Source organism: Macaca nemestrina, chromosome 11, assembly GCF_043159975.1.
Source record: "Macaca nemestrina isolate mMacNem1 chromosome 11, mMacNem.hap1, whole genome shotgun sequence".
NCBI lineage: Eukaryota > Metazoa > Chordata > Mammalia > Primates > Cercopithecidae > Macaca > Macaca nemestrina.
The window spans coordinates 110,842,639-110,867,998 of NC_092135.1; the positions used below are offsets into that span (position 1 = coordinate 110,842,639).

Genomic DNA, 25,360 nt, shown 5'->3' on the forward strand with positions numbered 1-25,360 from the left:
ACCATGTGTCTCAAGTGTTCTCAACAGTTCCACAGCAGTGGGTGGCTGGCATGTTGAAGCCTGAGGAAGAACAGATAAGCATCAAACTTCCTGGGTACATATGCTTATACTTAGAAAGAATGCAAAGAGTGAACAAAATTCTTCTCAGATACACCCTCAAAATTCCCACTGATGTCATTAGGAACTATGTGGGATTAAATGAGTATGGGTTGCTGATTTGAGTCAAATCCAGCAATGAGCTGGCACTGATTTTTCCAGGTTATAATGATGTGGTCTCCTGGTTCACAGACTTGAGAAAGATGTGGCAAAAAGCAAAACCCCAGGATACTATAAGATCTCTGAGGTGGGGGTATTGTGTCAATCGCCATTGTATCCCTAGCATCCAATCAATAGCAGTTGATCAGTGAACATCTGTGGAGCTAAACTGAATCCCATAAACAAATGCTGCATAGCAGACAGAAAATGTAAACTGTCTAAAATGAAAATCCAAGAAGGCTGAGGCAGCACTCAAAATGAGTCCTCTAGTCAATAGTGTTATAACAGAAATGCCACAAAAATCATAATTTCCCAAAAAAGGAATCATTTCACTGATTGGATTCAATCCAGAAATTGCTTTTCCAGCCATAAAGCAGAATAGGGTCTCACTCTTCCTCCCAACACACATACATCCTCACATACAGAGAAGAAAAGCAAAGAACACAGACAATGTCACCTTACTACTGAAGTAAACAATAGTAATTAACAATAGATGGCTTACCTTGTGCCAACTACTCTTCTAAAAGCTCCATGGGGATTATCTAATTTAAATCTCACTACAGTCCTCTTTGGTAGATATTATTATTACCATTTTATATTATAGTCAAGGAAAAACATTCACCAGTGTTTTGAAAAACCTCAAAGTCTGGGCAATTTAGAAGACAGATGACTGAATCTATAGCAATAGTCACTATAGATAGCTTTGTATTTAAAATCTGAACTTCTAGTGGTCTGCCATTATACAAATAAAAATATTCTCCAATTAATGTAAAACTCCATGATGTGAGAAAGCATTATAGAAAAGAACAATATGAAACACAGGAAATGAGTCAGCAAACCAGAAGTCCAAAATGATGTGGCCAGGAAAAGAAACAATTACCATAGCCACAGTTGGAGAAAGATTTTATCTGTCCCATTGGGTATGATCTCAGTATGTATAATCCCAGTGATTAGGGTATGTGTATATTCATAACTTTTGATGCACTAGAGAAAGAAATAGGCCAATAACTTTGTATACAAAAGGGCACATTTTTTTCATGGCTAGCCCTAGGCAAAATTGTAGACTATAATGGAGTAATGGGCTTATATATCAGATCTGTATATGAATTATGACTTACACCAATTGGTCACAAGTCCCATGGCTGTCCTGACAGAGGTCCAGGACCCCTTCCTGAACAGCAACCATGGCAGCTAACTAGTATTTAATTTTTCCTTTTAACTGTGGAATGCAACCTCATGTTAATAAGACTTGGATAAAATAGGTGAGTAAACAAGGAGAGAGTAGTAGACCCAACTTTCTTTCTCTCAGTGGTTACATCTACTTCTCTGTAGAAGACTAACCCTGATTATTAACTTAGTCAATGTTTAGTCAACAGCTGTTTGTTGAAACATACAATGTGTCAGAAACTGACTAGTATCTGGGGATAAATCAGTGAGAAAGGTCTCTACAGACATTGCTAACAAGAGAGACTAACAAGTATAGTGAAGCACTAATAAGTGCTAGGAGAAACGTAAAGGAGGCAGAGTGGCTTGGCAAGGAGTATGGTGATATCAGATGTCAGATGATCATGAAAGGCACTGCGGAAATTACATTTAGCGCAGAGCTGAAGGAGGTGAAGGACCAAGTCATGAAGATATTTGGGGAAAAGGGTGAAACCCTGATGTTTCAAGGTAGATGTATGTTGTCATCAATGAGTTTTAAGTAGCAGAAGGATCAAGCTGGGGAGGGGCAGCTGGTTAGCTCAGATCAATCAGGTTTCAGCCCTAGCCTTATAGGCCATAATAAGCATTTAGGTTTTTATTCTAAGAGAGATGAGAAACATGAAAAAATCGTATGATCCTTTAGGTTTTAAAAGGACCATTCTGGCTATGGGTTGAGAATGGGGAAGAGACAGAGTGAAATGAAGGTGATAAGTTAGAAGACCATAGCAAATCCCAGCTTTCTTTCAACGCCTGGGCAAGGATGATTTTGCTGGAGGTGGTGAGAAAAGGTTGATTTGGGAGATATTTGGGATTAAAGCCTGGAGCTTTGCTGGTGATTTGGATGTGGGATGTGAGGAAGAGAAAGGATGCAAACATGACTAAGATTTTTGCCTGAGCAACCAGAATATTAACTAAATGCTTATAGTATAATCTCAGTTTTCTTTCCTCAAAGACATCTGTTTAACTTTTCAGATTAGTTATGACACCACACAACTTACCACACAAAAAAAAAGAAAAAGAAATTGTATCACATTATATCTAACCTCCACTCCCTAAGAGATGTCAAGGTCATTTACAACATTAAAACCTAAATAAAGTCAAACAGTTGGAATAGAAATCAAAACACAAACAAATAGAAGTGAAAAATAGTATGAAGACATAGAACCTAGGAAATATTCCCTGCTTCTGTTTCTAGCTGAAAGAACAAGCTAAATTACTTGAATTCCAGAACTTCAAATCAAGGAACATGTTTCCTCAGATGCTCCACCCAAACTGTAATAATTGTTTAAGCTCCACCCCACAAATCCAGAATTAACACAATTTGCTAGAGTAGGCTGCTGCCAGCCCAAAGGTACATCAGGGACAAACACTACAGAATGAGAGAAGAAAGGTCATTTACCAGGTTTGGAGCCATAAAGAATACACAATTGTCCACTTCCCTGCCTGCAGAGCCTGTCTCTTCCTCGCCAATTCCCTTTACCACTCATCCAGTAAGCCCTGGTTTTCTGGGTAAATTGTGCCTTTTTTCCCTAAGACTCTTGATTCCTGGAAGTTTTAAGGAAACTTCAAATTAATAATACTGTGAGCTGAGACTCCTGTGTTCTGTATGACCCCTTTTTGCCTCCCAGGGACTCTTAGGCATATCCCTAATAAGACATAAAAGGAACCTGCATGTCTCTCCTCTTCCTACTTGAAGGAATGTGTGAGAGTCATTTCTGTTGAGCCATTGCCCTGACACCTAATGTTTTCGTAAGGAATAAGCAAACTGTCAGGTTTAGTCAGACTCTGGACACTCCTCATGGGCAACTTCAGAATTTAAAGTCACCAGCACTAAGGTTACTCACCTTTTCAAACAGTCTCTAATCTGAGCTCCATGTTTGGGAGTTGAACTAGGCTGGCATCTTTGCTTTAAAGCCTTCATTATTTCAGCACAGAATGGTTATGGAGAGGCTTAGAAAGTACTATATAACATTTCAGGAACTAGAATCAGAAGAATGGCAATACTCTTGATTCCAGTGTCAATGTCAAACCTCCCATGGATGTGGTCTTAAAATCTGGATCCAAGGACGGGGTTAAAAACACTTCAGATAAAGGAAAGAAACTTAGCCTTGCAGCCCACCTGGAACATCACCATCCCTTAATGAGTAAACCTGGCAAATCTTTCCAATAAGGAAGAAAGTAGAAGCAGAGCCCTAAGTTCCCTTTCATGCAACTTATGATATCAGAACCAGAAGGACCAAGAGGAGCAAGGCAGCTAGACATACCATTCTTGAAATAAAAGTCGAATAATGGAAACACAATAATCTCTTGAAACCCCTCACACATATAAACACTGACCTGGGTGTGGAAATAAGAGGACACCTGTTTCCTCAGACTGGGCCACAGTCACTGGCATGGAAATATCTTTGAAGGTAGTTTCCCACATCTGCCTTCTGAAAGCTATACATCATTTTGACATAGATATTTCCCTTAATAATTTTTATTGATCACTTATTGTGTGCCAGGAATTATACAATTTCTTTACATGTAGGTCATGATAACTTTAGGGAGTACCATTATTTCCCTTAAGATACACATTCCTTACCCACAGTAGATTTTCCTTCATTTAATTCTAAGTCTTGTTGATCCACATTGTTTCCCAAGACTTCAGGAGTAACAACACTTAGTGATTGGTGAAGTTCAGAATATTTTAGACTAATGAAAATGACCTTGAGACAACATAATCTAAAGTTTGAGTTCTGATTTAACCTCTTTGTCTTGTTTAGTATTGCTACATAATTAATGCCCCTATTGCCTCCTAAATAGTTCACTTCATTTAAATCTTGTCCCCATTCTGAAGCTCAAGCTGAATTAGAAAAATTAACTTGGTTCCATGAAGATGTCCAGCATAGATGTATAGGGCAGGCAACAATCCATAATCAACAGGTTTTATGACTGGGAGACACCATGGATGGGACTAAAAGTCCTCTAAGAACCCAAAGATCATTAGTGAGGAGAGACCATCCCCTTCTTCCAGCTCTTGTTGTTGGGATGTTTGAGCTGTCAAATGAGGATTCTTGCAGATTTTAATTACGCTTTGCACCTGAGGTCAGAAGCTGGGTTTTGTTCTTCTTTGTCACCCTATATCCTGCACAGAGCCTGACATGCAGAAGATGCTCAGCCATGTTGGGGGAGAGAAGGGAGGGAGGGAAAAAAGAAGGGAATGACATATGGTTAAACACAGGACTAGATCAAAGAATATGTTTGCAAATAAATATTGCCCTGTGATGTGTCTTCTGTTTTTAATCTTAAGGGATTTTTTTATTTTATTATTTCACTTTTTAGTGTTTAAAATTTTTTTTCCTTTAATAGGAATAAACTGTGAGAACAAATACTTGCCTTATTATTTTATTTTTCATGTCTACTTTATGGCAGCAAGCACAGGATTAGCAGAGGCATTACAATATTTATGATTTGACTTACTTGCAATGAATATTATTTCATATTGATTCAACTTTAAGTTAAATAAAATTTTCATGCAAACTTTTTTGCTTTTTAAAAAGCTTCAGATTCGGAAGTTTAAATCTTGTCCCCATTCTGAAGTTCAGAGTAGATCAGAAAATAAATGACTTGGTTTCATGAAGATGTCATGCATATTAACATGCCTTTTCTATTTCCTAACAATTATTTGACATGGATTTCATGTGGACTTTTCAAGTGTTTTGCCTTAATACTACCTAAATTGTTAACTCAAAATTTCAGTTGCATATATAACATTCTAAATTCATCTCCAATTTTTCCTTCCAGGATTCATTATTATACTTTTATTTATTAGCAAAAAGATACATTTTTTGAGTAACTTCCCTAATCAAACATTTTGAAAGTATACAGACACACCTTCCAAAGAGCCTGTAGCTTTAGTCTGATCTCTAAAAATTACAGATAAGCCTCTGTATAGAAGATAGTTGAAATGTATTTATTATAAATTCAAGGGACAAGATTATTCATTATTTCCTAGCTGTATGGTACTAGATGAAATCATTAACAATAAGTAGGGCAAGTTAACACTTCATTCCTATTAACATGTGGAGATCTAGATAATAGTCAAGATCAAACCAACAGAATTTCATTCAAATTTGGAGAGGTGGAGAGAACCAAAAGTTTGTTCTATAGAAAGCAATAAAAAAATGAGGTTTGGTTAAATTCTAAGTTCAATAAATTAGTATGATTTCTTTGAAGCTGAAGGTTATGAAAAGTCCATTTTCAACACTGGTTGATTGTGTTTCTGAACCAAAAAGCCAACAAATATTTACTGTCTACTATCTCCATGGCCCAATTAGGTGCTAGTGATGGATACAAAAAAATATATAAAATATGATTGATGATTACCTACATGAAGCTTCCAATCATGTTAGAAGGGAAGAAAAAAAATGTATGCATAAAATGTTACAATATCAACTGGTGTTTTGCAAATTAGTTCATATTTACTATGTTCTTATTCTCTATTAAAATCCTCAGGAAGCAACATGTAATTTCTAGGAAAAGTGATAATTTAAACAATGTTTAAAATTTAGTAGAAAGAATAGGCCAAAATAAATATTTAAGCTGTAAAACTCAAACAATTGTTAAAAATGTATTTTACAGGCAGAACAAACAAAGGAAATTATATTTATTAAAACTCAGATGATTAGAAAATCAACCAGGGGAGTTGGATAAAAGAAAGTTTAATATAAAACTCTCAGAGGACAACAGCCTTGGTGCAATGAAAGGTGTCCAGACCCAGGAGGACTTCCATCAGAGCACTTCCTTTCTTTCCGGACCCTGCAGAGTACAGAAACCTTGTAGGTGCATCCTTAATTATTTCTTCACATAACACAGAAGCATGAGCCAGCTTTAAAATTCTAGCTAAAGACTAGGGCCTTGGGCATCAAATACATGCACACATAAAGAAATCCTTTCATACTTAGGAAAGTAGAGACTGAACTGTTGTGAAAGCAGAAAGGTAAGAAGCCAGGAGAGGCCCCAGAGTATACCATTCACTATGTGTGCAGTAATTTGTGTAAGAAGGCAGTGAGTGACATGGCAGTCTGCCTCACAGATTACCTGCCCAGAAAGCCTATGTTAAAGAAAGAAAACAAACAAACAAACAAACAAAAAAACAGTAGACCAAAAAGTACTAGCAGAGCATAGTCTCTTATAAAAAAAATGATTATAAATAAAAAGAAGTGCACTTTTATGAGCAAGGTCACATTTACCTTCAGGAAACCATCATGTTTGGGAGTTGGGTGTGGAGATGGAGCAGCTTGTGTTTGGGGTAGACGGAGAACACATTACCTGTAAGGCAGGTAAATTACCAAGTGGGAATCACTTACCTCCTGTTAGAATTACAGGAGATGTTGAAAACTGTTTACTTACTAAATAAACAAGCAAACAAAATGAAGATGAGGGGTTAATAGAACTCAATTCAGGACACAAAAACAATGCAGAAAACCATAAAGATCAACAGAAATATTATTGCTACTAAAGAACAAATGATTTGAGGAATAGATGGGGACAGATTGCAGAGGTCAGAAGTTTAAGCTTTTGAACTTGAATCAATGAACAATGGAAGGTCCATTAAAGCTTGAGAGGCCAGGAAGGCTAAGGATGGGACCAGCTGGAGAATATGAATCAAATTCTGATTCAGGAAGATTTACCTGGTAAGGTTGTGACATAACAAAAATTAAATGTTTGGTCTCTGCCCCTGGCTTCTGGCATAGAGTGTCTAAAATCTTTGTAATTTCCTGACCAGTAGGGGTGCTGGGTGTATCTTTTGTTCTAATATTTGGTCTTTGACCCAGTTCCTGACACAGAGCTTCTATCCCTTAGAATTTTTTGGCTGATAGGAGCATCATTTATTGTAATGAGGCAATTTTTGTGAGCTCCTAGATATGGGCTGATCACCAGAAACACCAAACTATAATTAGAAGCTTGGAACAACAGCTCTTGCACCCCATCCTCTGGCAAGAAGAGAAGGGCTGGAGATGACTAATCAAACATGCCTATGTGATGAAGTCGACATAGAAATCCCTGAACTATGGGGTGCAGAGAGCTTACATGTTGGAGAACACATCTACCTGCTGGGAGGGTGGGGCACAGAGGCTTCCATGTTTTGGGGCCCTTCCAGACCTTGACCTAAATATCTCTTCCTCTGGCTGTTTAACTGTATCCTTAAAATACCCTCTGCAATACATTAACACTAGTAAGTAAACTGTTTTCCTGGGTTCTGTGAAATGCTCTGGCAAATTATCAAATCTGAGGAGAGGGTCATGGGAACATCCAATTTGTAGCCAAGTCAGATAGAAGTTATAGGTAACCTGGGGACTTACTAATTGCAATTGGCACCTGAAGAGTAGAAGAAAGTCTTGTGAAACTGAGTTCTTAACCCATGGGGTCCATGCTAACTCTGGTTGGTGTCAGAATTGAATTGGATTATAAGACGTAGAGTTGGTGTCTGCAGAGAATTGGATAATTGCTCAGTATGGGGAGAATCCCACACGTTTGGTCACTGATGCATGGAGTGTGAATATAGAGAAAAACAGTTGTTTTTTTCCTATACAAAGGTGTATAGCTCAAATCAAAGCAATGAAAAACTGGAATCAAGAAAGTCAATTAAAAGACTACTACAAAAACACAGATTTAATGTTACTAGGAGACACAAAAATTTAAAAAGAGAGAAAACTTTCCTGGAGATGAAAAGAAACTATTGTGAGTAATATGATAATTCTGTTTTTGAAACACTGAGTCTCAGGCACATGGGGAATGCATGTGCAGGTTTATCATAGGAATTTGAAAATTTGGGTCTGGAACTCAGGATAGCAGTAATGGCTGGAGGTATAGACATGCAGGTCACCTGTATAGGGGTGGTGGTTGAGTCATAGAGGGAAAATGCCTGCTGAAGAAGACAAAAAGGAGCGGAGGGTCCAAGTGGAAACCTGCATTAGGAGGATGAAGGAAAGAAGAGGGAGTTTTAAAGGGATAGAAAAAATGCCAGCTGATAAATAGAAATGGAAGTAGAACTGATGCCTAAGGAGGAGGAATTTTCCATAGCTGTGGAATGAGGCAGAGAAGGCAAAGGGAATTAAGTTTGAGAATAATCTAAGAGGTGCTGAATAATGAAAATTGTGGAAAAATGGGAGAATAAATTATTAGAGAAGCTCAATAATGAAAGCCAAAACAAAAACAAAAACAAAAATCTAAACTTCAGCCAACTCTAAAATGCAGACGCGCAATACAGGTTGCTGCCAAATTAACCCCCTTAAAATGCAACTTTGCACACCATTTTCCATTATCAAAAACAAACAGTGGTTCTTCGTTAGGGTAGAATTCAGTGTAGATCTCCTTTTTCCATCACCCAAGGCCCTTCAAGAATTGGGCCTTGCCTATTTCCTCTCTTCTATGCTCATAAGTGGTCTGCTCTAATCAAAATGGTCACTGTTGCCAGCTTAACTGATGTGTTTGTGGTCTGAGCACTACCACCATTGGCATTGAGGTTGACACTTTTTTATGTCTTTCTTTCTTTTTTGGAGACAGGGTCTCTCTGTCACCCAGGCTGGAGTGCAGTGACGCAAACATGGCTTACTGCAGCCTCGACCTCTCAGGCTCAAGCAATCCTCCTGCCTTGGCCTCCCAAAGTGCTGGGATTACAGGGGTGAGCTGCTTTCTCTTAAGCCTAAAATTTTAACTCTCCTTTCCTCCATATCATGTTTTCCCTGGAAGACTTTCCCTCTTGCACTGGCTCTGGGAAGATTTCTTCTGTTATCATTCATATGGTACCTAATATTACAAGAGAAGAATGCTGATAGTACTTTTGTCTGCTTTACTTATCCCATAATTCACCTATCCCAAACCAATTCATTTATCCAGTGTTTCGCTTCTATACCCATTTTTCAGAAATGTATTGAATAAATATGCACAATTAGTTCATTTTAACATATCTTACTAAGGCGGTGTCCTTAATTGCACTCAGCAAGTCTTTGTATCTCCCCTTTAGTTCAATTCCCTTCTTAGCTTCTTTGAATTATCCACCACTTTTTGGCTTCATCAGTCATGAGTTCCTTCAGGTTTCCCTCCTGCCCCTAAGGTATAAACTTCTCTCTATCCACATCCTTCTATAAGCCTTTTACTAGGGGGAGAACTTAACTTTTCTCCTAACTTGCTCTAGGTCTCAGGTTCTCCAACTTTTACCAATTATCTGTTATTTACCAACTTTTCATCCTTTTCGAAATTTCACCCTCTCATTCTTCTTTCAAAACAACTTTCTTGAAAGAATCATCTATATTCTTTCTTCACTTTCTCTCCTTCATTCATCCTGCAATCCATTGTAATCTGGCTTTTGTCCCACTATCTTTTGAATCTGTTTTCATCAGGGTCACTAGCTACTTTCTGATTCTCAAATCCAGTGACCGTGTTGATGTTTCTCTGACATTTAACAGTTGACCACATGTTTTTAAGAGGGCTCTGTAGTGTTACAACTTATTTTTTCTTGCATCTCCCACCAGGTCTAGGGCTCCTCTTTCATTTGTGCTGTTTCTTAGCCTCCTGTTTTGACTATCCTTTTCTCTGCAAATCCTGTTAACGCAAGGGTTTCCATTTTGACCATTAGAATTACCTAGGCTGTGTTTTAAAAATATTAGTGCATGAGACCCACCTCCAGAGACTCTAGTTCAATGGGACTGGAATGGAGCTGAGGCAGCACTTTTTCCAAGCTCCCTAAATGATTCTAATGTGTACCTGTGGTTAAAAGCCACTGTCTTAACTCAGGCTTCCCAATTTTGTCTCTTCAGAGGAATCACCTGGGGCAGGTAAATGTAAACCGTCAACATACCCAGATCCCTCCTTTTTGACTTTCTAGTTGACTAGGCCAAAACTCAGAAACCAAAAAGTTACCAGACACTCTCCCTTCTACTCACATCCACTGGGCAACACTTCGAGCCGTAGCCTTTTGGAGTATCTACCATTTGCCAGAAAACTCACATATTTTTTCTCTCTGAAGTCTGTATGAAGTGTCCCTCAAGCTAAGAACTTTCTTAGAGCATTTTCCATATATCTATGACTTGTTTGTGTCTCCTTTACTTAACTGTGAGTTCCTGCAGGGCAGGCAATCTGTCTTACTCATTTTTATATTTCACAGTGACCAGCAACTGGTCCAGCACATATGAACTCCTAAATAAATATATATATTTTTGTGAAATAATGAATGAATAAACAAATTGTTTTCATATATGTAGTCTATTTCTAACACAAGATATAGAGGGTGTTCTAAGCCTTTTTGTATTCTTGGCACTTAATCAAATTAGACTAAGTGTTCATGATGATGAATGAGAATTTTTGGCAATCTGTATCTTTACCTATAGAATTCTTCTGTATCTTTATGTGATTCATTTTTTGTTTTTATTTTTTTTCTTTCCCAGCTTCTTTGTTGATACTGTTCCTAACTTGGCCAAATGAATTATACGCAATGTAGTATATATTTGAGATTCTCCTTTGTGGGAGGCAGAGCACACATGAACTTTTGAGTCAAATATACCTGGACATCTGTCTCTTTCCTTGTCATTTGTATAATGGGGATAAGACCTACTTGTGATGATTACAGATAGGAGAAGCTCTGAACAGTTCTAATTTTTTTATTGGTCTCTGCTTTTATGTGAAAGATTATACAATTTATATAAATCCAAGGTACAGTATTTCTTTAGCTTTTTCATTGCCCCCTCCATACACATGACTATATCTTCACTAATTCTTCCCTTTTCCCTCTGAAATGTTGAAAATGTTGGGCCCCTCTTTCCATTCAAGCCTAAGGAATCCAACTGTGTCTTTAATCATGTTAACACTTTGTCTGCCTAGACAACTCTGATTCATCCCTCAAAACCTTCCTGATACAGGGTTAGGCATTTCTTCCTCTGTACTAACTCTGTCTGGACAGGAGCATTTTTATCTTTGCATAAGTCATATGGACAATTTTGTTGTACTTATTCTGTCCAATAGATTTCAAGATTCTCTAAGACCAAATTTTTTTTATCTTTCTCATTTCAGTGCACTGCTGAAATATGGACACTTGATATTTGTGGAGTTGAATTTAGTGCCAAAACCAGACTTTCACTTCATCTCTACCCAAAACTTGTCCAAAATTCCATACCCTCACCATTGTTCAACATTAACTTTGGAGTCAGAGAGCTCTAAGTTCAAACTTTGGCTGACTTTTTTTTTTAACTATGAAATAGAGATTATTGTACCAACTTACAATGCTGTTTATGAAATTAAATGAAATAGCAGATATAATCACTTAGCATGATGAGCACTCAATACCTGGTGATAATATGAAGGTCATCATCATCATGGTAAGTTTATTTGGACCATTTACTCCAGGGTTCTACTAGTAAATTGTAGTACTGAACATGCAGCTCTGTGTTAAGTAATCAGGCATTTTGAGTAAATCTAAACCTTTCCTGTTTGCATTTTTATGACCAACTCTTAAATCCTCCTTCTCACCTCTCCATACTTCCCTGGAGGCTTCCCGACATGTGAGAGGGCTGAGTAATCCTTTCTGCAGATAGCAAAATCTTATTTCAGGACTAAACCCATCATGCCCAACATTCCTGTTTACTTCAGTCACTCCCAAGAACCACAATTCATCTCTCATCACCTGAACTCTTTCATACTGCTTTGAATATCCCCTAATCTGGAACAACCTTCCACGCCTCCCTTCTCCCTCAAATCCTTCCAATAGGCTCTCTGGGATTCCTGAAAACTCATCTTAATTCTTTAAATGTTTCCATTACCTTCTTGCTATAATTAAAACCTGGTTGCACTTCCAATAGTGCTTTCCTTGTAATCTCTAAAAATGGTGAAATGTTTCTCTCTTTTATCTCATAAATCAGAAGATGTGGTAGACACTCTCCTTTGTGGCTTGTTGATATTTCCAAGTTAGTATTACATCTTTCCACCCACCCACACACACACAAAATCCTAGCTCTTCGAAGTTCATGCCATGTGGCAAACTCCTATCAATACCCCCATCTTGTTGAAATCATCTGCAGACACTGAGGTCACATCTCCTCATTCTGTGAAAATGTAGCAAGTAGCTCACTGACTCTCCAGCAGTACTCTGCGATCATTCTTGGTGATTGTGATATCCATGTCTATTGACACTGTGGAAAATCCTTTTGTTATCCTCACTCTCAGTGCCTTGACCTCCTGATGTCCAATGATTGTGTTTCCACCTCCCTCGGCCACCTTCTCCCAGGTTATATCCTAGATCCTGTTGTTGCCTAGTGCAGATCTCAACAACCTCCATTTGAAGTATCCCATTTTGTGACCACCTCTTTTTATTTATTTTCACTTTCATCTCTTTCATACACCATCCAAAGATGCTTCATTTTAGTGGTGAAAGAGATTGTAGCCTGTCTTTAGCCTGTCTTTCATTCTCTTCACATTCTCACTTCCCTGCTCACCCAATGTGTTAAAATACGATTCATTGTCATAATGACGGCCTCACACAGTCCCCTAACACTGCTGCCTCTCTTCTTTATTGTATACTTGCCTGACAAAATGTCACCTTCGTTGAATTCAACTTTTGTTTGTTTTGTGCTTGGCTATGAGAAGCTGGACATGAATTGACAAAACATGTAACCATCCTGACTTCTGTGACTTGAAATGTGTGACCACCACCTGAAGTGGGTTCATGGTGCTTCAACAATCCTATTACACATTGCAACTCAATTTGCCTCCCCACTTTCCAAAATGACTATTTCAATATTTATCCTTTCTCCTCAAAATCTAATTTCTGGGTTTTTTGTTAATCTATTCTCAACACAATAGCAAAGTCAATTTGGTTAAAACATAGATCAGTTTATTTCACTGCTCTGCTCAACAAAACTTCATGGCATCCTATATCAACTTGGGAAAAAAAGTCCTTCTAGTGGCTTCAAAGACTCTGCTCTGACCTGCCCATGGCCAACTGAGCCACCACTCCCCAATGATTACACTGCTCCAACCCCTCCTGCCAGGCACACTAGCCTCAGGGCCTTTGTACTTGCTGGTCTCTCTGCCTGAAAAGGGGCTCCTCTAAACATCACAGTGGTTGGTTCCCTACTATATTTTGGTCTCTTCTAAAATGTCACCTACCCAGACTGGGCAACATAGTGAGATCCTGTCTCTACAAAATGTAAAAATAAAACAGAGTAAAAAATTAGCCATGTATGATAGTGCCCGCTTGTAGCTGCAGCTACTCAGGAGGCTGAGGCAGGAAGATCACTTGAGTCCAGGAATTTGAGGCTGCATCTCAAAAAATAAATAAATAGTCACCTTCTCAGAAAAGAACTACTTTTTTTTTTTCTTTTTTTTTTTTTTTGAGGTGAAGTCTTGCTTCATCACCCGAGCCGGAGTGCAGTGGTACCAACCCAGCTCAGCGCAACCTCCGCCTCCCAGCTTCAAGTAATTCTCCTGCCTCAGCCTCCCAAGTAGCTGGGATTACCAGCACCTGCCAACATGCGCAGCTAATTTTTGTATTTTTAGTATAGATGGAGTTTCACCATGTTAACCAGGGCTGGTCTTGAACTCCTGACCTCAAGTGATCTACCCCCCTCGGCTCCCAAAGTGCTGGGATTACAGGTGTGAGCCACTGCGCCTGGCCCATAAGAAGACTTCTTAAAAATGGTTACAGCCTCTCTCTCCTCCTTGGTAGTCACTATCTAATCCATTAACCTGCTTTGTTTTTCCTTCATAATGGTTAATACCACCTGCCACATTATGTTTCATTTATTTGATTATTCTTTTTCTTCCCCACATAAAAGTAAAGCTCCATGGGACCAGGTACACAGTATCTGTTCTTTGTTGTTGTTTTTCTCTTTTCACTGCTATTTCACTAGTAGCTGGCTATATTTATTGCTCAATAAATATTTGTTGAATCAAAAAAAACCCATATTTTAAATGTTCACATTCCAGTGAGTGGCATCTGTACATGCGTTCCTAAAATCATTGAACACTTTGATCCACTACTTAAACCAAATCCCTAGCACAGTAAATTGAGAATTTAGGCAAATAGGTTGGCAATAATCCTCTGTTGAATGTCTTTCCTCTGTCCTAGCACTCAATTTATTGACTCACTTTTCTAACTGTCTTCATTTCCCACAAAATCCAGGGTGGTTGAAGTCCAAAATCAATAAAAATAAGCATGCTTAGAGCAGGAAAGAAGAAAAAGGAAATAATAAAAGAAGAAAACATTTTAAAGGAACTCATAAACACCTTGGAACTATATTTGGGAAAAAAGATCACGCAGAAGAATTTTGAAAGAAAACACCTCCACAAAAGTGTACCTTCTCTCTCCCTCTCTTTTCTCCATAATAGATTGTAATATAATTCGTGCTTGGGCTGGACTGTGCTCTGTCTGCAGAACAAAGGACAAGCCTCTTGACTTCAGCTTCTAGTTATTTGAGCCCAGATAAAGACAGACAGGATAGGCCAAAGGCAAATTGTCAAGTGGAAAAACTTGGCGTATGTCTGGATATTCCCTTTTCCCTGCTCTCTCCTGATTGGAGATACCCACCCACCTTCACCCTTAGTGCCCAGTACTCACCTGCTCTAAAATCTCTCTTCTGTCAAAAATAGAAAGCCTGTCTTACAATAGTTACCTCTGTAACCAGGTTTCAATTTCACTTTTACTGCATTTAAATAATAAAAACAATATGAGAATTTTTAAAAAATTAACTGATTTGATCTTTCCACTGAAGCAAGGCAGAATAGACTGAATCCAGCCCAGGAGACTCAGGCCAACCCAGTATCTTTAATTAGTATTTCACATACATACTCAGTGTCTGCAGGTAAAGTGCCCAGTCACATATTTTCTTCCTCCTTGGCATACAGGTGTTTGTGACCTCATGACCTGGGGTGAAGAGGAACCCGATCCTAGCTTTTTTCTCTGCATTTTCACATTTTCTGGCGTCAGAGTAACTCCCTTGTTCTGTTCTTTGGGTTGGTAACTGTTGAGTTTGAAAGGCCCCATCTACCTTTGGCTGGGGGTGATGAGTGGTATCTACTGCTGGGGTCTGTGTCTCAACTTCCTGTCTGCTGCCCCTCCTTTCTCTAACATTAGGTCTCTCTGCAAATTCATTGACTCTCTCAGCAGCTCCATGTTTCCTCAGACAGGAAGTGGAGAAGCAGAAGGACAACTGCCTCAGGCTTCTCTCCCTATCTGGCACCTAGCACCAGTCCAGGTCTCTAGCTACTAGCCATACGGGGTGTGGGAATTGTCCTAGATACTGATTGGCAGCTTCCCCAACATGCCCAAGAAGACATGCAAGCAATTGGTGATGCCAGGCTCTGGACAACAACAGTTAGGGATTTCTGAGGCTGAAAATACATTGACTTCTTATCTCCTAAATATAATCTCCATTTACACATTAGGAACCTCATTCCTATTAACTTACTCAGATATTAGCACTTAAAACTTTTTATTCAAACTACCATCAGAGAATACTTTAAACACCTCTACTCAAATAAATTAGAAAATATAGAAGAAATGGATAAATTCCTGGACACATAAACCCTCCCAAGACTAAACCAGGAAGAAGTTGAATCCCTTAATAGACCAGTAACAAGTTCTGAAATTGAGGCAGTAATTAATAGCCTACAAACCAAAAAAAAGTCCAGGACCAGACGGATTCACAGCCGAATTCTACCAGAGGTACAAAGAAGAGCTGGTACCATTCCTTCTAAAACTATTCCAATGAATAAAAAAGAGGGAATCCTCCCTAACTCCTTTTGTAAGGCCAGCATCATCCTGATTTCAAAGCCTGGCACAGACACAACAAAAAAAGAGAATTTTAGACCAATATCCCTGATGAACATCGATGTGAAAATCCTCAATAAAATACTGGCAAACTGAATCCAGCAGCCTATCAAACGCTTATCCACCACGATCAAGTCAACTTCATCCCTGGGACGCAAAGCTGGTTCAACATACACAAATCAGTAAATGTAATTCATCACATAAATAGAACCAGTGACAAAAAATACATGATTATCTCAATAGATGCAGAAAAGGCCTTTGAGAAAATTCAACAGTCCTTCATGTTAAAAACTCTCAATAAACTACGTATTGATGGGACATATCTCAAAATAATAAGAGCTACTTATGACAAACGCACAGCCAATATCATACTGAATGGGCAAAAACTGGAAGCATTCCCTTTGAAAACTGGCACAAGACATGGATGCCCTCTCTCACCACTCCTATTCAACATAATGATGGAAGTCTGGCCAGGGCAATCAGGCAGGAGAAAGAAATAAAGGGTATTCAGTTAGGAAAAGAGGAAGTCAAATTGTCCCTGTTTGCAGATGACATGATTGTATATTTAGAAAACCCCATTGTCTCAGCCCAAAATCTCCTTAAGCTGATAAGCAACTTCAGCAAAGTCTCAGGATACAAAATTAATGTGCAAAAATCACAAGCATTCTTATACATCAGTAACAGACAAACAGAGAGCCAAATCAGGAATGAACTTCCATTCACAATTGCTTCAAAGAGAATAAAATACCTAGGAATCCAACTTACAAGGGATGTAAAGGACCTCTTCAAGGAGAACTACAAACCACTGCTCAGTGAAATAAAAGAGGACACAAACAAATGGAAGAACATACCATGCTCATGGATAGAAAGAATCAATATCGTGAAAATGGCCATACTGCCCAAGGTAATTTATAGATTCAATGCCATCCCCATCAAGCTACCAATGAGTTTCTTCACAGAATTGGAAAAAACTGCTTTAAAGTTCATATGGAACCAAAAAAGAGCCCGCATCTCCAAGACAATCCTAAGTCAAAAGAACAAAGCTGGAGGCATCACGCTACCTGACTTCAAACTATACTACAAGGCTACAGTAACCAAAACAGCATGGTACTGGTACCAAACAGAGATATAGACCAATGGAACAGAACAGAGTCCTCAGAAATAATACCACACATCTACAGCCATCCGATCTTTGACAAACCTGAGAGAAACAAGAAATGGGGAAAAGATTCCCTATTTAATAAATGGTGCTGGGAAAATTGGCTAGCCATAAGTAGAAAGCTGAAACTGGATCCTTTCCTTACTCCTTATACGAAAATTAATTCAAGATGGATTAGAGACTTAAATGTTAGACCTAATACCACAAAAATCCTAGAGGAAAACCTAGGTAGTACCATTCGGGACATAGGCATCGGCAAAGACTTCATGTCTAAAACACCAAAAGCAACGGCAGCAAAAGCCAAAATTGACAAATGTGATCTCATTAAACTAAAGAGCTTCTGCACAGCAAAAGAAACTACCATCAGAGTGAACAGGCAACCTACAGAATGGGAGAAAATTTTTGCAATCTACTCATCTGACAAAGGGCTAATATCCAGAACCTACAAAGAACTCAAACAAATTTACAAGAAAAAAACAAACAACCCCATCAAAAAGTGGGCAAAGGATAAGAAAACTTTTTAAATGTTTGTTTCTTATGCAGATACTGTGCCACATTTTTTCTAAGAAGCTTTTACACATAATTTGAATTTTCAAATGCACAATTGTTTCACCAATGGCCTTTATATCAGTTACTTCACTTTATTAACTTATTGCATTCCCTTGAATCTCCCAGTGTTGCAATGGTAATAACAGGTATCCTTGTGTAATATCTGATTTTAATTGAAATAGTTTTCTTGTTTAACAACTCAGAATAATCACTAGGTGTTGGATTTGGGGAAATCAATATCTTATTTATGCAGTTTCCTTCTTATTTCACTTATATTTTTGTTAGAAATGGCTATTTGATTGTTTGAAATACTTATTAGCATTTACTGGTTTAGTCATATGGTTCCCTTTAAACAAAATTATGTAATAACTTATGTTGATAGATTTCCAGATACTGAACCATCCTTGCCTTCTTAAAATAAAATCTACTTAGTTTTCGATATATTTCTAGATTCTATTTGTAAATATTTTATTTAGAATTTTCACATGTATATTTGAAAACTATATTTTATATTTTTCTTTTTATAGTATATTTGTCAGCTTTAACATTGTTGCTATTGTATTAGGTCATTCTTACATTACTGTAAAGAAGTACCTGACACTGGGTAATTTATAAGAAAATATGTTTAATTGACTCATGGTTCTGCAGGCTGTACAAGAAGCATGGTTCTGGCATCTGCTTGGCTTCTAGGGAGGTCTCAGGAAGTTTATAATCATGGTGGAAGGTGAAGGGGAGCAGGTGCATCACATGGCGAAAGCAGGAACGAGAGAGAGAGAAAAAGTGGGGTGGAGGGGAGGTGCCACACAGTTTTAAATAACCAGATCCCATGAGGACTCACTATCATGAAGCTAGGACCAAGTGGGGGGATCTGCCCACATAATCCAAACAGCTCCCACCACGCCCCACCTCCAGCATTGGGGATTACAATTCAACATAAGATTTGGGCAGGGACAAATGTCCAAACTGTATGTTATACTAGCTTTAAAAATGAATTAGAAAGATTTCCACTTTCTTCTCATTACTTGGAAGAATTTAAGAATCTTTGAAATTTTATTTTCTGTAAAGGTCAGGAAGAGCTTATATGTGAAACTGATTTTGCTGCCTTTCTACATGGCAAATCTTTTTAATTGCTTCTATTATATTTATTTGGGTCATCCCATTTTTTCACTTTTTCTTGAATCAATCTTGGTAATTTACATTTTGCTAAGAGATCGACATCTCTGGCTTTTATTTTCTTTTTTGAGACAGAGTCTAGCTCTGTTGCCCAAGCTGGAGTGCAGTGGTGCAATCTTGGCTCACTGCAAGCTCTGCCTCCTGGGTTCACACCATTTTCCTGCCTCAGCCTCCCAAGTAGCTGGCACTACAGGCGCCTGCCACCACGCACGGCTAATTTTTTTGTATTTTTAATAGCAACAGGGTTTCGCCATGTTAGCCAGGATGGTCTCGATCTCCTGACCTCGTGATCTGCCCGCCTTGGCCTCCCAGAGTGCTGGGATTACAGGCATGAGCCACCGCGCCTGGCCTATCTTTGGCTTTTAAAGCTTTGAATCATTAATTTGTATTTAGTAATGTATAATTAATTAAGTTGATTCTGCACTTAGTGTTATGTCTCCTTTCTCAATTTTATTTTCACTTTCTGTTTCATTTTGTTTTTCACTTTTAATAATGCTCTCAAATAATTTATTTTATAGTCTTGAAATAAATACTTTTTAGATATGCTGGTCTTTTCTATTAATTTTTAAAGTGTTTAAAATTAATTTCACCTTAATATTACTAATTCTCTTTCTCTAAATTCTTTTGTTCCTTTTTGTTGTTATTCTGCACATTTCTTAAGATGGTTACTATCTCTTACACTTTAATATGTTTTTATTAACAATAAAGGCATTTAAGGCTGTAAATTGTCTTCTTGGTAAATTTTGCTATTTACCATAACTTGATATGAGACATAATGCTTTTAATTACATTATGGTGAGCTTGTAATTTCAGTTTTGTTTTTCTCTTTGATTTATACATCAATTTAATGCTTTTCATTAACCGGAATGCCATAATAAGAGCATATTAGTATATTATATAAATGGTACCAGGTGTTACAGCTATTTTTCAAATTCATTTTTGAATCAAAACTTCAAACTATGGTATAAGAATTATGTTTGGGAGCCACCCAAATGTTACCACAAAAACAAAATTGCATAAACGTAGTTGGAAATGAATGAAAGCACTGTGCAAATTTCCATATGTGCTTCAGCATTCCATGAGCCTCCTTTAAAATAAAGAAAGTAAACCATCCATGAATACATTTTGGCAACAGGAATATGTAGTATGTTTGAAGATTCCCACTACACATTAGCATCTCCTAATGCATCCAATTAATCAGGAAAATAGTTACTCCTCGTGGTAACCAGTTACCTATTTATTGGCTGTGGGAAGGCAAAGTAACAATGCAAAAAGTGGCATGAATCTTATGTTCCCAAAAATGGGAAGAGAAAAATGGCTCTCAAAAGTTATCTGGATCTGTACAACTACTACTCAGTATCTTCTGATATTATTTCACCCCAGGTTTCTCTTTACTAGTCCAAGGATTCTAGACAACTACCTCATCTACTGTTCTGAGTGTTAAGTGGGCAGTACCAATCAGATGGAATGAACAGCTATCTTACACGGAAGGAAGAGGACAAAACAACAACTACTCAGTATGATTGCTCAGTGCTCCTCTACAGAGGAACAGGCAAACAGTATACAGGGCTGGGTCTTGGCAGGAGCATAGCATAGGTAACCCCTATTAGAATAATCCCAACCCAAGCGCCTCTTTAATTTTTCCTACTCTTCTAGGTAAGTTCACACATTCAATTATTTTTTGAATGTGTACCTATTATGTGCCAGGCACTCGTCTAAGCTGTGAGGATTTGATTAAAAGACATAGCTCTTGTCCTTTAGGGTCTTTAAGTATTTTTAAAAAGAGACAGGAAGAAAACACAAATTATGACATAATAAGAACACTGTTATAACTGAATAGAAAAGTTTAGTGGGAACAGAACAAGGAGCATTTAAGGGCCCAGTGCATAATAAGGACTCAATAAAATTGAACAAAAACGTTAAGTGAGTAAATGAATTAAAGACCTTCAATGATAAGGAAGGTTTCATAGGAAAAAACTTTTGAATTGAAGCTTTATAAAAGCATGAATTTTCTGGAAATGCAGGAGGAGAGGGTCCTGAAGGAAAGGCAGATGCAATTTCAGAGGGTAGAAATCATGGCACCATAAGGGAGCTTTGCATAATTTAAATGGCTGGAAGTTAAAGATCCAACTATTGGGAGGAGCGGGGCCTAAGAACTGAGGCTGGACAGTTGGCCGAAGACATCACTGATTTCCTTGAAAGCCATATGAAGGATTTTAGGCTTTGTCCTGTAGGTCAGGGGTAGCCCCTGTAGAATGTAAATAGGGGAGTGAAATGCCAAATTCATATTTGATAAGTATCTTTCTGGTTATTCACTGGAGGAAAGCTTGGAAAAGAACAAGTCAAGAAGCAGAGAGAGACAATAAAGTGCTTCCACAGTAGTCCCAGGACTTGACAATAGAAACCTGTACCTGTCTCATGGAAGTGAGGATGGAAAATGGGGAAGATACCTAGAACATTTGTGAGGAAGAATTCACAAGTCTGATGGGCTATGAAGGGTGAGAAATAGGGAGAAAGAGAAACCTGGACTCCTTCAAATGCCTGCTTTTCTTGCTTAAGCAGTACATTCATCAAAACTAACAGAAGATGTGTCTTAAAAAGATGACTCTGGCTACAGAACTAATAATAGATTGGTGTGGGACCAAAAGAGGGTGAAAGAATAAATGGTTGCCTAACAGGGTGTTTTCTGTAAATATCAAAGCTTCCTTAGGCACCTGCAGTAGTTCTGTAAATGCTGCAAAGGAGCTGGCCCAATAACTTGCATCTGAGCAAAACTGCAGCATCACAGAGCCCAACCCCTTTCTCTATTTTCATTTTCCCAAAATATGTGTGGCTGCAATGAAGGGAAGGTTTCCTCTGAGGTCCTTTCAGCTCACTCCTCTACAATTTTCCCACATAGCCCATGGCATACACTCAATGTATTACCCACAGTAGCCTTACTAGCTTGGTTCATAAAACTACTTGGAAAATGCATGATTGAGAAACTTTTAAGACCTTCAGGGAAAATTAAAGTCAAGGAAGATGATCATCAGGGAAATGATGAAAGTTGTTATCAATGTTTTACTATAATTTAAATGAAATAATATGGAAGGATATTTAAATTAAATATAATATGTAACAATTTTGGGGGAGTTCGTCTGAGCTTAGCACTGTGCACTATTGTCTCATTTAATTCTAACAATAGCTTTATGTGTTAGATACTATTATTACTCCTGGCTAATAATAATAAGCACTGTATAATTAATTTGTAGTTGCATTTCATTGTTCATTATAAACATTTTACAGTTTCCTACAATTTCAACCTCTCACTCACTGATCAGCTTTTCTTTGCTGCTTATAATATGAATGTTAAAATTTATTCTGTGTACCTATTTCTTCTAATAAATGTTTAATATCATTCTGATATTATTTGTGTTTGTTTATTCTCACCTCCTACATTTCACCACAGTCCTGGAGACAGACAGTAACTTTGATGCTCACCATGGAAACAGCTTAGCTGAGATGCTAATTTTTAAAACTCCCTGTTAATATATAGTGAGGCATAAAATTTTGGTTCTATCTAAGGTCAAGTCACCCCAAAGCAGACATCATCAATCTTTTTGATACACCACTTGCTTTTAATAATGTTGGAAGATCTCTAAGGTAGGGTTTAGCATTTCTTATGTTTCATAAGTTTTTCCTAAATAGTTCAGTTCCTGCTCTACAGCACACTTTATCCCCATTTTTCTATCCTGGTGTTTAATTATCTCTCCAATTATCACCAAGATAAGTGACTGGAAATACAGGTTTATGTCAAGTCCTAAATCTGCCAGGGTATAGAAAGGTTAAACTAAAGTAAACTGGGGTAAAGTAGAATTTCATGTCAATAAAATGAGATATTGATGAAAGATTACTGTATTTCTTCGTCACTTGACAAAAACATATCCAGGTATAGTAGACTTTTGTTTTGTCTGACCAACATCTATTTGTCCTTCTTCTAGTAACAGAAACAGCTTCTCTTCCATTTTCCCCACCATGGTGGCATTTGAGTGGGACTGACTTGAGTCCTCAGCTTCAGGAGTGGACAGATGTCCTTTAAAGGGACATTCAGCAAAATTGTAGCCTAGGAGCAAGAATGGAACAAAATCTGTTACAATACAAGTACCAAGCTTGAGTGGTCATTCGGAGCACTCTATTGTACTTGGCCTTGGTAATTACTCAGGGGTGAGTACATGACACAATAGGAGGCACTGGTAGCCATTCCAGGAACTTTGGCTGAAGTGACAGGGACAGAGGCACTTGTATTCTTATGATGGTACTAAACCAAATACAAAATATTTTCCATCTTTGCCCCCATTCGAATATTGCCTGCCTGAGAATTGAGGATACATAGAGGAAGCAAAGTTGTCATCTAACAATGACATTGTTAGACCAACTGGACAGACACACCTGAAGGCAAACAGTCCTAAACTTCACATTTACAGAAATCAAAAATTTATTTTTTGCTAAAGCTCTTTTGAATTTCTGTCACTTAGGACTAATAGTTCTAAAATGCCAGTAAGATATCAATCTTGTAAGCTACAGTACAGGCTACACATTCCTTACCCTAAATTCCCACAAATTTGAGTTGAGTAGAGAATTGGGAAATGTGAAGAAAGCCTCTTTTTCTAGCTATGGCTTATAGAATTACTGTTCTATAATTGATTGCCTGATTCCAAAATAAGTAAAAAATATACATATATAGGTAGACTACTTGTGAACATCTTGGAGCATGAAAAAATAGTACTTTATTGACATTAAAAAAATCTTTGAAATCTATGTAGTCAGCATTCTACATTATGGTTACTAGACCACTCAAGTCTGGCAATTTTATTTTAGTACATCAATTGTGGCCCACTATTGCTTCTAGGCTACAGCTTGGCCAAATTTGACTTTAAAGGGCATTTTATGGCAAAGATCCAAACCCTTTCACAGCAAAAGTTGAATGCTAATGGAATTGTTGTGATTTAAAACTGTGAAACACAATCTACTTTTCAATGGAGGAAACAGAAACCCTAACCACAAATATCTTCTGTTTCTTAACACAACCTTGAAGTATATTTTTAAATTTGTATTCATTATTTAATGATGAGGGATTTTTAAAGTAGTGTTAGATAGCATCAGAGCATCAGATTAAGAGACCTGGGTTCAAGTTTTAGCAATGATACCCACTATCTGGGTAACCAGGGGTAAGTTATTTAACATCTCGTAGCACCAGTATGAAATTGTAGCATGGATACTAAATGAGATGATGCTTGTAAAATGTTTTGTTGTGGCCTGGAACATAAAGAATATTCAATAAATGGCTATTGTTGCTATTACTATAATTGGTAGTAATGCTAGGAAAAGTAGAATTACTATAGATTGTGCATCCTTAATGGAAAAAAAATCTGAAATGCTCTAAAATCTGAAATTTTTGTGCTGACATAATGCCACAAGTAGAAAATTCCACACCTGAACTCAAGTGATGGGTGTGTAACACACAGCTTATTTAGTGTTTCCAAGGAAAAAAGAGCCTTCTAGCCCCTTTCAGCTGTACTATATCTTTTCTATGCATGCTGAAATTCCCCTATGCAGTCATACCCACAAAGGGTAATAAAATGGCATGTGTGTGGGCCGGACACACCAGCAGTACCCTGCAAAGGGCCAAGACTTAAATGTATTTCTCACTGTGGGTTTTTGTTTGTTTGTTTGTTTGTTGCTTATTCTCTGCTCTGTGGTATAAAGATAGTGTTGAAAATGTCAATAAAACCTGTAAATACTCCTATGAGTAACAGTGGCAAAAAGGAAGCATTTATGTTTATCTGTAGCACAGAAAGTTAAGCTGTTGGAGAAACTGGACAGTGGTGGAAGTGTGAAATGTATTATAGAAGAGAATGGTATGGAAATTACCAACATATATGACTTGAAGAAACAGAAGGATAAAATGTTGAAGTTCTATGCTGAAAATGATACACATAAATTAATGAAAAGTAGAAAACACTCCATAAATCTAAAAATGAAGATATCCATCATGTAATGAAGAATGGATTCATTAGCATTGCAGTGAACAGTGCCACATAATAGTATGCTGAGTATAAAACAAGTAAATATCTATCTCGATAAACTGAAAATTAAAGGGAACTGTTAATGTTCAGAGTCCATTAGTCAGGTGGAAAAAGTAGACACTGAAGAAGTTTTTGATATTGATAATAAGG

General features: G+C 37.7%; 1 protein-coding gene across 1 annotated transcript in view; it reads right to left on the reverse strand.

The window, feature by feature from the left end:
• LOC139357207 (uncharacterized) overlaps positions 1–17,064 on the reverse strand; it is a 302,109-nt gene extending 285,045 nt beyond the window's left edge. The window contains exon 1 of the mRNA XM_071073328.1: positions 1–17,064. This exon is cut by the window's left edge and continues 12,423 nt beyond it. The gene's annotated coding sequence lies outside the window, so the exon portion shown is untranslated.
• Positions 17,065–25,360: the final 8,296 nt, after the last annotated feature.